General features: G+C 42.3%; 1 protein-coding gene across 5 annotated transcripts in view; it reads left to right on the top strand.

Annotated features, from left to right (window-relative positions):
* Positions 1-15,872, top strand: part of SDSL (serine dehydratase like) — a 105,426-nt gene that overhangs the window by 59,844 nt on the left and 29,710 nt on the right. The window lies entirely within an intron of this gene.

The following is a 15,872-nucleotide window of genomic DNA, read 5'->3' as shown; positions in this document are numbered from 1 at the left end:
GTATTCAACATGTTTCTTGGTCTCCATTTGTACTTTACTTATAGTAGATTTTCCTTTGAATGAATGTCTTAGAGACACACTACAGTAAGTAGTGTTATCATTGGTGGCCCAATACACCATAAAGTGCAGCAAGGATCTGGGGCTCTACCTTGAGGTCTGATATCCAATATCTGAATAGTTTCCATGGTGTTTCAGGTGGTCTGGAAGTAGTGATTAGTTGGAGTTGCAAGGGGGCATGATCCGAGATACCCCATTCAAGCATTTGTTTGGAATGTACCCTATATTACAGTGATGCATAGAGAAGGTCAATTTTAGATATTGAGGATTTGCTAAAACTGGAGCACACAGAAGCTGGTGCAACTGTGCATGGTAACTTATCAGCTTCTAACTTCAGTTTGTATAATTAAGCTTTGACAATAAAATCGAAAAGCTGATTGGTTACTATGCACAGCTGCATGAGATTCTGTGTCGTGTGCACCAGTTTTAGTAAACATCGCCCCCCCCCCATTGGCTTATGTGATGCAGAATTTTCTACAGCTAGGGTTTTTCCATATCCAGACATTGGTGAGCCGGCAAGGGGGGGTGGAGGGATGGAGAGAACACCTCAGGCAAGCTGTCGACCTCTAGTAGTGCAGTTTGGTGGAGGTGGTGTTGGTGGTGGGGGGGGTGGTTATGATACAGTGGAGCTAAGATGATCCAACATGAGAAATTTAAATAATGTGCCCTCGAAACGGAATAAAGCAGAAGCGAGTACAATAATGGAGAATTAGTACCTGCTCCCTGAAGTATTTCTATCAATGAAGATGCTTTAATCTTAATTTGGTAGAAATAAATCATATACTTGATGCCCTTTGACATATACTTGATGCCCTTTGACATACAGGGATCCGCTGACCACATTGAATGATCTAAAAAGCATTTGTGTTTCCACAGAAAAGTCCAGTAATAGCGGTAGTTTAGAATTTCCCTGTCACTAGGTGGGCCTGCTTTTGCTCACATTTGGTATAAACTTTTTGCTGCAAAAAAAATAAAAAATAAAAATATGGAGAAACAGGCTGTAGGAAAAGAGCACTGAGGAAGAGTTTCAATATATGCAATAGGGTTTGGATCCCTCCGCTCCCTCAGGTAGTTCCAGGATGCACAAGTTGTTTTTGCATCAATACATTTTTCTGGTTCTTGTCCAGGACCTGTCTGGGGAGTCCAAGATTGTCTATTTTGGATGTCAGTGCCATTTGTCAAAATATTACAGCCAACTTGATGCATTTAGGATTAGTTTGGTCAGACAAAGCAATCCACAATCTGATCCTTCATATGGGTGGCCATACTGGATAGAGGTGAGGTCAGTGTTTCTGCCATTTTATCCAGACAGAGAGTTTTCCTATGTTGTGAACAGGTATGTTTCCCCTAGTAATCTTTTAGGGAGTCAGACCAGAGTGTATGACTATTTTGGATGTGTTTTTAGTGTCTGTAAGGTATGGAGAAGCAGATAAAAGTAGGTTAGGTAGCAAAGCTCCTGGCTTATGCATCTGCTCTCCTCACCAACTTGAACAGGCCCCCTGAAAACAATTATTTTGCATGATATTCTGAAAGCTGTCTCCAGGGTAAAGTAAATGTCACTGAGACAGGCATATGAATGAGCTATCTATTGTACTATGCATGTGGGAGATGCACACACTTCATTTCCGAGCATATTACACTTCTATGGGACTAAGTATACAAGGTAACCACAAAGAGAAGCACAAATCAACGTATACACTGTGATATGTATAGGGATATTTCTCAAGTGTGGTTCATATCCAGTGAGTCCACGACAGTCAGGATCTGTTTCGGGGCTTGATGTCCCCCTATTAATAAAAGAAAAAGTAAAGTTCAAAACAAACAATTGCCCTCACATAGGTTTCCACCATCAGTTTAAACATAGAGGAAAAATGATATCAAGCCTCCTGGCTTCCTTTCACAGCACTACTGCTCGTGCCTTAAAGCATACCTCACAACTTTTTGAGATGGGGAAAGAGGGACACCTATTAGCAGAAGTATACAGGCATACGCCCCCCACCCCCTTTTCACTCTCCCTTAAAGGGGTTGTAAAGGTAAATGTTTTTTCACCTTAATGCATTCTAAAAAACATCTCACACTGCCGGCGCCCCCAGTCCCCCCGTTTTACTTACCTGACCCCTCGAAAATCCCGCGCTCGCCCCCGCCGTCCTCTTCGCCGCTCAGCCTGGCCGCTGATTGGCTGGAGTGGATGGATTGAAAGCAGCGCAGCCATTGGCTCGCGCTGCTGTCAATCACATCCAATGACGCAGCGCGCCGGGGGGCGGGGCCTTGTGATACAGCGAGCGGCTATAGCCGCCGGCTGTATCACGGGAGCGCGCCCGCAGTGCTTCTCACCAATGCGAGGGAGCTCGCATTAACGTGAGAAGCACCTGCGGGAGGAAGCAGAGACAGCCGCCGAGGGACCCCAGAAGAGCAGGTTCGGGGCCACTCTGTGCAAAACGAGCTGCACAGTGGAGGTAAGTATGACATGTTTGTTATTTTAAAAAAATAAATTTTTTTACTTTACAACCCCTTTAAAGGAGAAGTATACTAAAAATGTGCCTTTTTTAAACACTATTGTTCCTTTGAGATGGCTTTTGAAATGTACAAATGAAGCAATTTAGAAATTGGATGAAAGGTTTAGCACTGGGAAACAGTTTTTGAAAGATGAAAAGTGCATTATATATACAGCTGTATAGATCAGACCAAAATGAGGGGCAAATGAGGAGAAAAGAGGGACAGTCCCTCAAAATCAGGAACAGTTGGGAGCTATGCTTAAAGTGTTACTAAACCCACTACAGTAAAATCAGTCTGTATATGCAGTAAAGCATGCCTGGTATACTCACTGTGGAACCTAAGGGGTTAATCCTGTGCATTGTGTAAAAAGGCTGTTTGATCCTGTCTTCTCTGAATCTCCCCTTCTTTCACTATCCCCAATCTATCTGCTGATAGAATAGAGCCTTAAGAGTCACTCTGCACATGTTCAGTTTGGTGTGTATTGCTACAGATGTTTTTGTTTTGCTGGGATGGTGCATGTGATCAGAACAGGGCCAATCAGCACTGTCCAGACAGAGGGTCAGGGGCCATGCAGCCTCATAGGACAGTCAGAGGAGAATGAAAAACCCTACTAAATGTGTTAACCAGACATTGACAGAAATCACACAATACTGCTATATACTGCTGATGAGAAAGGTATTTAGCAGTTTATATTCACTAAAAGAATTGCATTTCCATGTTGTTTGTACTGTGGGTGACCAGGTATAGTGAATGCAGGGTCCTGGGTTTAGTAACACTTTAATCTATGGCCTTTGGCTGATCCCTCAGACTATTATACAACGCTGCTGTGCTCATGTACAATTCCGTGCCTCTTGCAGCACTGTCTCTCTTTTGCAGCTCCTGCTACATAGGCCCATGTCCTGACCTCTCGATAGGGGACCTCCTGACTCCCAGGTGAAGCCCTCTTGTCTCCTGGGTGGGGCCCTGAACTGCAGCCAGGTCCCAGATTATATGGGCTGTGCACACCTGCACGCACGCTCGGCAGGGCTCTGGCAAGACCCTGACACAGGATCAAAGGCTTCATCCCTCCCATGACTCTTTGAAGCCACTGAACTACAGAACCTGAAAAAGCGGCGAAACCAACTTTTCCAACTCAGCAAAGATACTCTGGTGTCCCTCATTCTGCTTTCTTAAGAACCCTGTGTCATTTTTAGCTATTTTTACATGATGGCGGCTCCTTGTACTGTCACACCACAAAAGAACTAACCGTTGCATTAAAATTGTCTTCAGTGAAGATTAAATGAATGTTTTTTTTCATGGGGACTGTTTGCTCCCTCACATTTCAGTCTTTTTGAAACTATACTGGGCGTCACCAAATTTCTATAACTTCTTATCCTGGAAAAAAAAAATACATTTGCTGAGAGAACAAAAAAATGCTCCTATAACAGCAATAGAGGAACAAACTTTCATCAGATGAATCTGAAGGTCTCCTTGTTAGTGAACAAATAACTGTAATTACCTTAAATAGGTTACAAAGAGACACCCTAATAAAGAGAGCTGTTTCATAATTGTTGCTACAGAACTATTTATGACACAGAATAGAAAATACTGTGCAATTCAGTGGCAAAACATCACTTGCAAGAAATGATAAAGAATGTTATCAAATCAAGTCAACAGAAATCATAAATGCAATGCAAATAAACAAGGAACGCTAAAAGAAAAGGCACTTCAAACATAACGAAGACCTATACAGTGGAAGCCTTGACCAAAAATAGATGAGTAGAGAACTTTCATCTATTGCTGACTTAAGCTGGCCATACATGTTATCTGGAAAAAAAAATCCAATAGATTACTAAACAATACAGGTAGATGAATCTCCTGCTGCGACTATTGAATTCTGACCGAGGGTGTCGCCGACTGATCAGATACAGGTGCTGTTCTGACAACATTTTCAACCCAGCTTCTTCGATTTTTTCAAAAGATGTTGGGCAGGAGGGCCACGCTTGATGCAAATTTCACACAGTTCATCAAGAACTGGACAAAATCTCTCCATGTGTCTGTATGGCTCCTCCCTGTATGGACGTGGTAAGTTTGGTAGAACAGCGGGGCTTTACTTTCTTATGTCAGAGCTGCTCCTCAGATGACCGGTGATATGATGGAGGAGCATTAGAGGTGTAGCAAGCACAGATCCACAGAATAAATAAAGCAGAACCTGGAAAATCCTTACATCGCAGTTCCTCAGGCACAGTTTCCTACTGAATAGTAGGACAGTGTCCCCACACACATACAGAGTAGACATGTCACCAATTCTGACTCCAAATCTCTTGAAAATAGCAGTCATCAGAGGCAAGGGCGCCACATGCCAAAGATAACCTCACATTGCAGATATGCAGCTATGAAAGTACACTACAGCAGTGCCTAGGTGCAGTCACATGTCGTCCATTGCATTGGTATTTTACAGGTGAATTTAATGCAAAAATTACAAATTTTATTGTACTGCTTAGCCACAAAAAAACTTAATGTTCAGGGGGTAGAATAAATTCTATTTCTTGCCCAATTTCCTGTTCCAGCAGGCTTCATTGCTTTGCTCTTTTTCTGGAGGCTTCTGCCTATGGGCAGTCCCTTAATGTAGTACACCCCCTTAAGGGCTGGAGATTAACTGGAATTCCCCACTCTACACAGCCAGGCACACCAGGAGTCAGAGAACAGTCCATGACTCTGTTTTTTTTCTTTTATTGAGGGTAATAAACTTTGATGGAGATAAAGGTATTATGGGATGCTCACTTGACTTTGAACAATTCCAGGGACAACTTTTCTATATACAGTCTATATACATTCCACTGCTTCCTCCAGCACTTACTTGCTTGCAGAACTCCAGCTGTGTCACCTAGTTGAAATTTAGTAGCTAAAGCCTATTACAAGCAGGTACTTGCGGCCCCTATACTTGAAGATAGAGGGACACAGCTTACACTTTCCCAGCACTTCCTCTCTGTGGCTGCTGATCCCATCACCACCTCTTCAAGGACTGCCAACCCACCTGGCTGCAGCTGCCCCTTTCACTAGCCCTTCAGGCTGACCGCTCCACTTCAGTCCTCCAGACTGACACTCTCTCCACAATCCTCCCAGACTAATCACTCACCAGCCCACCCGGCTGACTTCTCAATAGATCTCCCGGATGTGTTAAGCTGCTCCTGCTGTCCACTCATTTGCTTCCATGCCTCCAGGAAAGGATTCCTCCATGTGTTGTAGAAGGTGCCTCCAGCATCTGAGCCCCAAACTAGAGGGCACCCTCAAGGGCCACCGACAGCCTCCTCAACACTCCATCTCAATCTTCCACCCAACTGCCCTTGCTGGCATTATTCATACCAAATTATGGAAATACCTACCCCCTTTCCAGCACTTCATAAATATGCCAAACAACTCCTCCTAGACTCCACCACTATATCTGGAAGCTTCTCCAAGGTTTCAGAAACAGGGAGAGGCACCAGAGAAGCTGCTTAAAGAATCATGCAGCCTCCCTGAGTGACCCAACCCTGACCCAGATTCATCCCAGGCCTCAGCCAAACTGATTTTCCTATACTAACAAACCTATATATCTCTAGCACACTAGCTAGAGGGTGCTACTATAGAATCTTCACATACAATGCAGGGCCGTTAACATTGCATTGCATTTGGAGGGGCAAATGTGCAACTGTAGCCATGAGTGGCTTACTGAGGAGGCAGTGTTGGACCAGTTGCATGGATAGAGGGAGCCTGATGGAATAAGTTGGGTGAGCTGCACTGCAAGGGTTTTAGCATGGAGTTCAGCTTTAATTGTGTGCTGACATTGTGTGGTTGTTTACTTCTGCATTTGGTACATTCCTCTATTCCTCTCATCCTGCTTAGTGCTAGTTGGAATAGTCCTAGCTAGACTCTCCCTGTCTTTTCTTATATTGCCTTAATCGGCTCTAGTCATTGCAGGGTTAAAGAGTTAAGCTGCATGTGGAAGGGTTAAAGCAGTATTAAAACCAAAAATGTAATATATTGCAGCTTATTGGGTAATAGATGTGGTGGCTGCATTAGCTTTCTTTTTTAGGCTTTTTATCCTCTGTTTTTACATGGTGATCTGGCCAGTAACACACCACCAATACTGGAGTGCCTCCACTCTGGGTGAAGGAGCACAGGGGGCACCTTTGGACAGCAGCATTGCCAGTCTTGGGGTTGCTAGATGTACTAGCGGATTTCGATACGCTAACAAATTGAAGCCAAACTTTAGCTAACACTTTATGACCAGTTACAGTAACAGTTTTCTCCTTCTGGGATAAAAGTTTTACATAAATAAGTAACAACTCATCATTATACCCACCCCTGCCAGTGGTAAATGGTTTACTTCATTCCTGTAACTGCTATATATGCAAGAGAGCTTGTTCTTTCAAAAAAAAAAAAATCAGACTTACTGGCTAGATCACCAGGTGAAAATAAGAAAACTTATACAGCCACTACATCATACAACTGTTAATGTGCAATATAATAAATGCTTGCTTTTGGGTTTAATACTTGAAGAGCTAAGTGAAAGTTTAGATTAGTACGTGAGCATACTGTCAAGGTATATCATTGCATGAAGTGAAATTTCAAACAGAACAATGGTGCTTAAGATAAATATTCTGGTCCTATCCTCTGCTCCAATATATTATTCACTACATTATTAACTACTTGCCGGCTGCCTAACTGGCAAAATACGTCATCACTTTGGCATTTAATTGCAAAGTTATGGCTGCAGCTAGATGCCATAATCCCATTACTGATATTTTCCTCAGGCTCCGGTTTTTATGCCAAAAGTAGTTTGAGCAGCGAAGTCACTGCTGGATCACTTTTAGAACCGGCAGGAGGGATCGTCCCTTGGACAATCGGTGGCACTGGGAACCGATTCAGCGCTGGCGGTGGCTGGTCACAGAGATGGGCAAAGGAAAGATTGCTTTCACTCATCTCTGTGGCCCCATGTAAACAATGCCATTTTTTTTTTAAAGCAAAAGATAAAAAAAAGGTTTGCTGAACTTTTTGCTTTTAAGGGAAGAGGAGAGATTTGGGGTCTTATAGAACTGCAGATCTCTCCATAAAAAGGACCTGTCATGCTGTATTGTTATCGCAAGGGATGTTTACATTTCTTGCGATAGCAATAAAAGTGCTAACTTTTTTTAAAGGGACAGTGTAAAAATAAAAAAGTAATAAAAGTGTGCGCAGTGGTGGATAGGTCACGGCCACATATGTAAACGATGTTTACACCACATATGTGAGGTATCACCGTGAACGTTAGAGCAAGAGCTATAATTCTAGCACTAGACCTCCTCTGTAACCCTAAACTGATAACTTGTAGAAATTTGTCGTATATAGAGATTTTTAAGTACCATAGTATAGTGCCATTCCATACAATTTTAAACCATGACATGCTAGGTATCTATTTACTTGGCGTAACATCTTCTTTCATATTTTAGTTTTTTTAATTCATTAATGTGTATTTTGTCCCCAAAAATTGCATTTGAAAACCCGCTGCACAAAAAACGTGTTGCATAAATAACGACTGCCAATTTATTCTCTAGGGTTTCTGCTAAATAATATATATATATATATATATATATATATATATATATATATATATATATATATATATATATATATATATATAAAATGTTTGGGGTTTCTAAATCATTTTCTAAGAAAAAAAATTGATTTGTACTTGTAAACAAAGAGTGTCAGAAAAAGTCCTGGTCAGCAAATAATGCAAACCTGTTTTTTTTCCTTGATTTATTCTACTTAAACAATTACATGGGATTTTTTTTTTTTATCTCATAGCAAAATTATTTCCATACAGAACCACTAGATGGTGTTTGTGGTCATTGTTACAATTCAATCAGTAACCCTAGGTAGCTCCTGTCAGCAACACCATCTCATTCAGACCTTACTATATTTTGGCAATTTTAACAATTATTAAATCTTCTTATTACATATTCAAATATGATAAATAATATTTTTAAATATTTAATACATAGATGAGTTTTCACTGTTTTTATCCAGTGTTCCTATGATTAAAGCTGACCTCCAGTAATTATCTTTATTGCATAGTTACTTGGGACAGCGACGCTATGTGACACCCAAATATACACCATATACCACCAACTACCCCAGCTGCAGCTCTAGATAGTACAACTCCCTTTATACACTAGAAGAACTAGTATATTTATTTTGAGAAGAGCCACACTTCCTTACACTTATGTAGCACTAACCCCCGAAGGAGCTGCTGGTTTTATTCCGGCTTACTGTTACCTCACCTGCTCGCCTCTTCCTCTTAGGGGGGTCCCGTGGAAAGTAGTCCAAATGATGATAAATCCGACACTTAGTCCTTTTTGAAGATTTATTTGGGGAGAACACCAAAGAAAGACAAAAGACACAGTCCTTCAATAGAGGGTTAGAGGATAAAGGGGAGTTCAGGCACCTAGTAATTGCGGGTTAGCGGGATTAGTCAGACCCAGAGGACAAACAGCTCCACAGACTGGATCCAGCAGTCACTGGATAGGCTCCTCTCACTTGACCTAGCAGCCGATGAGATGCTAACAAAGTCTCTGCCACAGACTTGTCAATTGAACTTAGTGCTTTTGATAGTTTTAGGAAGAACTACCCTATAGTACCAGATTCTTTCAGCCGACCCGGCGATACTGTAAGGATATTGACCCGGGTTGCATCCTTCAACTGAGTTTCCAGGCTCCTCCAGAGACACCAGCCTTGCACTTGGTCCTCCACCTGAGAAGTCCTCCCCTGGATTCTCCAGTTCTCTTGGCTTCTCCCCGCAGGTGAGACAGCACAGGACCACTCCTGGATCAGTAGGCCCCAAGAAATTCCTGGGCCTACAATCTCAGTTGTGAGGCTTCGGGCCAGCCGGCCCGAGGTGCAGATCCATGTGGCACAGGCCCCAGGCCCAGGCCAGGAGGGCCATGGGGTTGGGATAGCAGACCCCAAGATGGGGACCCGGGAACAGCCAGGCAGACAGACCCCGAAAAAATGGTGTCGGTACCTTAAATACCTTCTCCCAGAATGCACAGCAGGGAAACCACACCCGCTGAACTATTTTCGAGCAAGAGGTGGCATTCAATGCATCCAGCCTGCTGCTGTTCCACACCCACTGGCAGTGACAGCGACACCTACGGTCAAGTGTGAATCAGTGCAACCCAGTTGGACTGGTACAGAAACCAGAACTCTTAGAGAAATTAGTCTGAGCCAAACTAAAGCTTCAGACAATTAAATTTGAAAAAGAACAATAGCATCTGCCCATCAGGAGCAGGGCGCTATACTTATAAACACATAAATAGAACTATGGTGGTTAATGTGGTGCTTAATATGAATCACAACAAAATTTTATAAAAGTGCTTCCCCAGTCCAGTGATGAATTAGTGGCAATAAACAAATAACATGACAGTCCTCCATGATAAACCAATAAAGTCACATTTCATTCAATTTTTGCTTAAATAGAATCATCCAAACAGCTTCAGGTAACTGAAGTGAATCCCCAGTGCACCCCACAAATCATTCACTCTATGACCCAGTTATCTGTAAAAGGGTCTAATATCACTTTAGGCCAGAATATTCCTCTGATTTGCCAGTGGTCAAGTGGGATGGTCCCCGTAACTTCTTAGTGTGCCTTGTATGGAAAGATTCAGAAGCCACAAACAACTTTTTTGATGTCACATTTGGCAACTTCCGGTAATTTCACTTCCCATTTGTGGAGTGGCAGCATCTCGAGGTGTAGTATGTTGGATGTACTAGCGGCAGCGTCCCGAGGTGTTGTTGTAAGCTGGATGTACTAGGTAATGGTCTAAAGTCACATTTAAATGTGAGTTCATATATATTGATTTTGAAAGGGATTTGAGGTAGGCCTGGGCATTTTAGAGGAGTCAATTTTTTGTTTAAGAAAAAAAACAAATTATAATTTATAACAACTACCGTTTACTTGATGCCTTTTAGCTATATTTAGCCTGCTTCATAAGGAAATAGAAAACAGAATCTGGCTATGCACATTATGTAAGAGATTCTGTTTTCTTTCTTCCTCTGCTGGGATTTTACAGGCAGATACAACTGAGCGCCAGTATCATGTTCTGCGTTTCTTTTGTCATTTTTTTTTGTAGTATACAGGCCAGTGGGACACCGCCAGTATGCCATCCATAGTACCCCCTTAAACTTTTACCATGTACAACTGATAACATACTGATTCTAATATATATAAATCACACAGCGATTTCCACCTCAGGTTTACTAAATGTTCCTAAAAGCAAAGAAATAATTATACATTTTTAATGAAAAGTTCCACATCAAATAGTATGGGTCCCACCAAGTCCTCCAAAAGTGTAACACATGCATATATGTGAAAATACGATTGCATGTGCATACACGCATACACATGGACTCATAATCTATAGAAAGACATATGTATGTGGGGCACATAGTGAGCCCACAATAAGAAGTGAGATTCAAACACCTGTAAACGTGAAGACATAGGGTTTGATTCCCGAATCACACCCCGTGCACCCCTTGTTCACAAACTGCGAGGGTTTTATTTATATTCTTATAACTCATTTTTAACATAAAAACATTTTTTTTTTATTTACTTTGTATTATTTTTTCAAAGCAATATATATATATATATATATATATATATATATATATATATATATATATATATATATATATGCACTATTGAGGTTATGCAGTGGTGTAGTTTATGGGACAGACCCCTTGTAAAGCTAGGCCTGTTTTTATGGAATGAAAATGCATATTAATGTATGGGTTTTAAAATTATAGCATGTGGTGACCCCCTTAGATCAAATAGTAAAACTTCCAGTCAGCTTATTTGCAAATAGATCAAATAAAACTATTGGGTTCCATTGGCATACCCATGTGAAGAGCGCTGTGCAGCACCTAAAGGACATTGTGCTGGCAGGCGCGGAAGGTGATGTATACCCATATAATTTTGATTTAACTGCTTCCCGAACAGCCGCCGCAGTTATACTGCGGCAGGCTGGATCTCCTGCGCAAGCCATCATAGCTATACGTCAGCTCGTGGGGTCGGGATAGCAGGCCGGATAGGCACAGCGGGGGTGCCGATGCTTGTGGTCGACGGTCGTGATGACCACCGGTCACAAGTGATTGTGAGCAAGAGACACAGAACAGGGACAAGTGTGTGTAAACACACACTTCCCTGTTCTGTTCTGAGAGCAGTGACAGATCGTGTGTGTTCCTATTAGCTAGGAATCATGATCTGTCACTTCCTCTAGTCAGTCCCCTCCCCCTTCAGTTAGAATCACCTCCCAGGGAGCACAGTTAACCTCTAGATCGCCCCTAGTGTTAACCCCTTCACTGCCAGTGACATTTTTACAGTAATCAATGCATTTTTATAGCATTGATCGCTGTATTAATGCCATTGGTCCCATAAATGTGTCAGCTCGTGGGGTCGGGATAGCAGGCCGGATAGGCACAGCGGGGGTGCCGATGCTTGTAGTCAACGGTCGTGATGACCACCGGGCACAAGTGATCATGAGCAAGAGACACAGAACAGGGACAAGTGTGTGTAAACACACACTTCCCTGTTCTGTTCTGAGAGCAGTGACAGATCGTGTGTTCCTATTAGCTAGGAATCATGATCTGTCACTTCCTCTAGTCAGTCCCCTCCCCCTTCAGTTGGAATCACCTCCCAGGGAGCACAGTTAACCTCTAGATCACCCCCTAGTGTTAACCCCTTCACTGCCAGTGACATTTTTACAGTAATCAATGCATTTTTATAGCATTGATCGCTGTATTAATGCCAGTGGTCCCATAAATGTGTCAAAATTGTCAGATGTGTCCTCCATAATGTCGCAGTCACAATAAAAAAATTGCAGATCGGCATCATTACCAGTTAAAAAAATATATAATAATAAAAATGCTATAAATCTATCCCCTATTTTGTAGAAGTTATAACTTTTGCACAAACCAATCAATATGCTTATTGCGATATTTTTTTTTTTTCGTTTTCTGTTTTTTTACCAAAAATATGTAGATACATATCGGCCAAACTGAGGAAAAAATTAACTTTTTTTTTTAAAAATGGGGATATTTATTATAGCAAAATGTACAAAATATTGCGTTTTTTTTTTCTAAATTGACGCTTTTTTTTGTTTATAGCACAAAAAATTAAAACTGCAGAGGTGATCAAATACCACTAAAAGAAAGCTCTATTTGTGAGAAAAAAAGGACGTAAATTTTGTTTGGGTGCAACGTCGCACGGTCGCGCAAATTGTCAGTTAAAGCGATGCAGTGCTGAATCGCAAAAAGTGCTCTGGTCAGGAAGGGGGTAACTTCTTCCTGGGCTGAAGTGGTTAAACTTAGTACATATTAGCTTGATCAAAACAGGGCCCACACAATGGAATAGGAAGATTTCAGTCCTCTGGACCAAACAAAAATGGCCGCGGTCATGTGATCGAACCTATTCGGAACACCACCTGCTATAAAAGGATAGGAAGTGTAGTAAGATGGCTGCTCCAGATGAAATCTTCAATGACGAAACACGTAGGGCAGAAATACTGAGCATCTTTGCGTCACTTCCGGTTAGGACTGTGGATCATGTATCGTTCTGGCTGCTTCACATTTTAAACTTGCTTGTCATATACAGTGTAAATGTGAATATATCTCCAAGTTTTTTGGATGCAACAAAGTCTTTAAAGCGGTATTATGCTATGGCCACTTTCTTCTTCCATATATGAGACATACAGTGTATGTATACGCAATAGTGTGTGATGAGGAAATTCGGTGAGTACAATTCCAAAAGGGGCACTATAAAAGAGCACCAGCACTGTAGATGGAAGAGCACAGGAAAAGTCACTTTATTTGGGAATATATATCCAATGTATTTTATTTAATAATTCTTTTGTAACACATTTTTTTTCATATATTGTCTGAAAGACTGCAACCACATATATGTAGCACCATACACTGGAGAGCACGGGAAAAGTCAATTTTTTGAAGAGCATCAGTCACTTTATTTGGGAATATATATCAAATATATTTTATTTAATTTTTTGCAACAAACTTTTTATTATATTGTTTGAAAGATTGCACCTACAATGTACTGCACTATTCTGATTGTTATATATCTAATACAGGAGTTGTAACACAAATGTATTTGAAGCAGTTATCAATTAAGGTTTTATTTAAAAGTTGCAGCAGCCAAGAAAAAAAAACACTTCATCACTTGAAATATTTGTTAAATCATTTTTGAATTTGCATATCACTTATCCTTTATTTATGATGTCAATTGTTAAACATCAGTCACCATAGATTACTCCAATCCTTATAGTACATCCAAGTTTATTTCAAATTACATTACAAGGCACAGACCTTATATGAACAGCGCCACCCCTACATCTCTCCCAATCAGAAGAGTGGATGCAGCTAGGTGGAGGGAAGGATGGAGCCAGGTAGACAGAGGAGGGGATGCAGCTAGTTGGAGGGGAGGATGGAGCTAGGTGGACAGAGTAGAGGGGGGATGCAGCCAAGTGAAGGGGAGGATAGAGCCAGATTGACATTGGAAAGGGGGGTGCAGTCAAGTGGAGGGGAGGACGGAGCCAGGTGGACAGAGGAGGGGATGCAGCTAGGTGGAGGGGAGGATGGAGCCAGGTGGACAGAGGAGGGGATGCAGCTAGGTGGAGGGGAGGATGGAGCCAGGTGGACAGAGGAGAGGGGGGATGCAGCGAGGTGGAGGCAAGGATGGAGCCAGGTGGACAGAGGAGAGAAGAGATGCAGTGAGGTGAACGACTAAGCCAAGTGGACAGAGGAGAGGAGGGGATGCAGTGATGTGGAGATTGAGCCAGGTAAATAGAGGAGGGGATGAGGTGAGGTAGAGGGGAGGATGGAGCCAGGTGGACAGAGGAGAGGAGGAGATGCAGCCAGATGGAGGGGTCACACATCCTTGATAAGGTCTGGTCTTCCTATGGAAGCCTTCATCATTCCCAGGCCCTCCATCTTCAGAGGTCCCCCCAACTGACAAGTTCTTACTGGGGGGGGGGGGAGACTTATAATATAATCACTGGCACTTTCTCTCTGACTCCCTTCACGTGTCAGTTAGAAGCAGCAGTCTGTGTCACTGTGACACCTGTCTCAAGATCAGGAGATGGGGTCTCCCCACAGGCTGTGAGTCACAGCTCACACAAGGGAGACTTCCTCCAGCTCCTCCCTGACAGCTGGCTGCCATGTTAATGGGCTGCCAGCCACAGATTTAATTGGCAGCTGAGCGGCCTCGGACTTAATAGGTGGCCGACCCCGGAGAGGTTGGGTGAGTGGCGTGGGCTCAAGGAGCAGCTCAACTTTGGGCCCCATGAGGACAAGTGGCCTGGTGGCCCAGACCTGCCAGGCAGGTGCCTGCTGGTGCTCACCTTGAGCCTTTTGGGTACCTGCAGTAAACATTCCCTGCTCAGCCAGGTGTGTCAGAGTGTGTGGCACTGTTCACAGAGTGGTGAGCACAAGAACAGGGGACCTAGAACAACAAGTGGTTCCTTCAGGGGTAGGTGCTACACATATGACAGGTCCTTTTGCTCTATTAACCCCTGCTGAACCAGAAGATTATGGTGGCGGGGTTGGTGTGAGGAGGATGACTTCAACTAAAGCAGGAGCCAGCAGCACAAGGCACACATCGCATTAATAGTAAGTCATGTCCCTTCTGCAGTCTTTATATATTTTTTTTTAACTTAAATTAGGCATGAATCTTGACTAAAGTCAGACATAAATACATACAAACAACCAGCCTGTTGGATTTTTTACATGTGACTACTTCCGGCGGCTATAGCCGATAAGGCTGTGTTCACACTTTTGTGGGGAGCGGCCGTACTCTTTCCATTTTCAGATGATGGATTGAACAGTGCTCTGTGAGATGTTTAAAGATTGGGATTTTTTTTTATATCCTAATCCTGCTTTAAACGTCTCCACAACTTTATCCCTGACTTGTCTGGTGTGTTCCTTGGCCTTCATGATGCTGTTTGTCCACTAAGGTTCTCTAACAAACCTCTGAGGGCTTCACAGAACATCTGTATTAAATTACACACAGGTGGACTCTATTTACTAATTAGGTGACTTCTGAAGGCAATTGGTTCCACCAGATTTTAGTTAGGGGTATCAGAGAAAAAGGGGCTGAATACAAATGCACACCACGGGTTTCAGATATTTATTTGTAAAAAAATGTTGAAAACCATTTATAATTTTCCTTCCACTTCACAATTATGTGCCACTCTGTGTTAGTCTATCACATAAAATCCCAATAAAATACATTTACATTTTTGGTTGTAACA

This window comes from Lithobates pipiens, unplaced genomic scaffold (genome assembly GCF_037356315.1).
Source record: "Lithobates pipiens isolate NorthernLeopardFrog02 unplaced genomic scaffold, aLitPip1_a1.2 Scaffold_3, whole genome shotgun sequence".
In the NCBI taxonomy this organism is placed as follows: Eukaryota; Metazoa; Chordata; class Amphibia; order Anura; family Ranidae; genus Lithobates; species Lithobates pipiens.
Note: the sequence above shows the minus strand (reverse complement) of the source record. Positions and strands in the feature narration are given on the sequence as shown.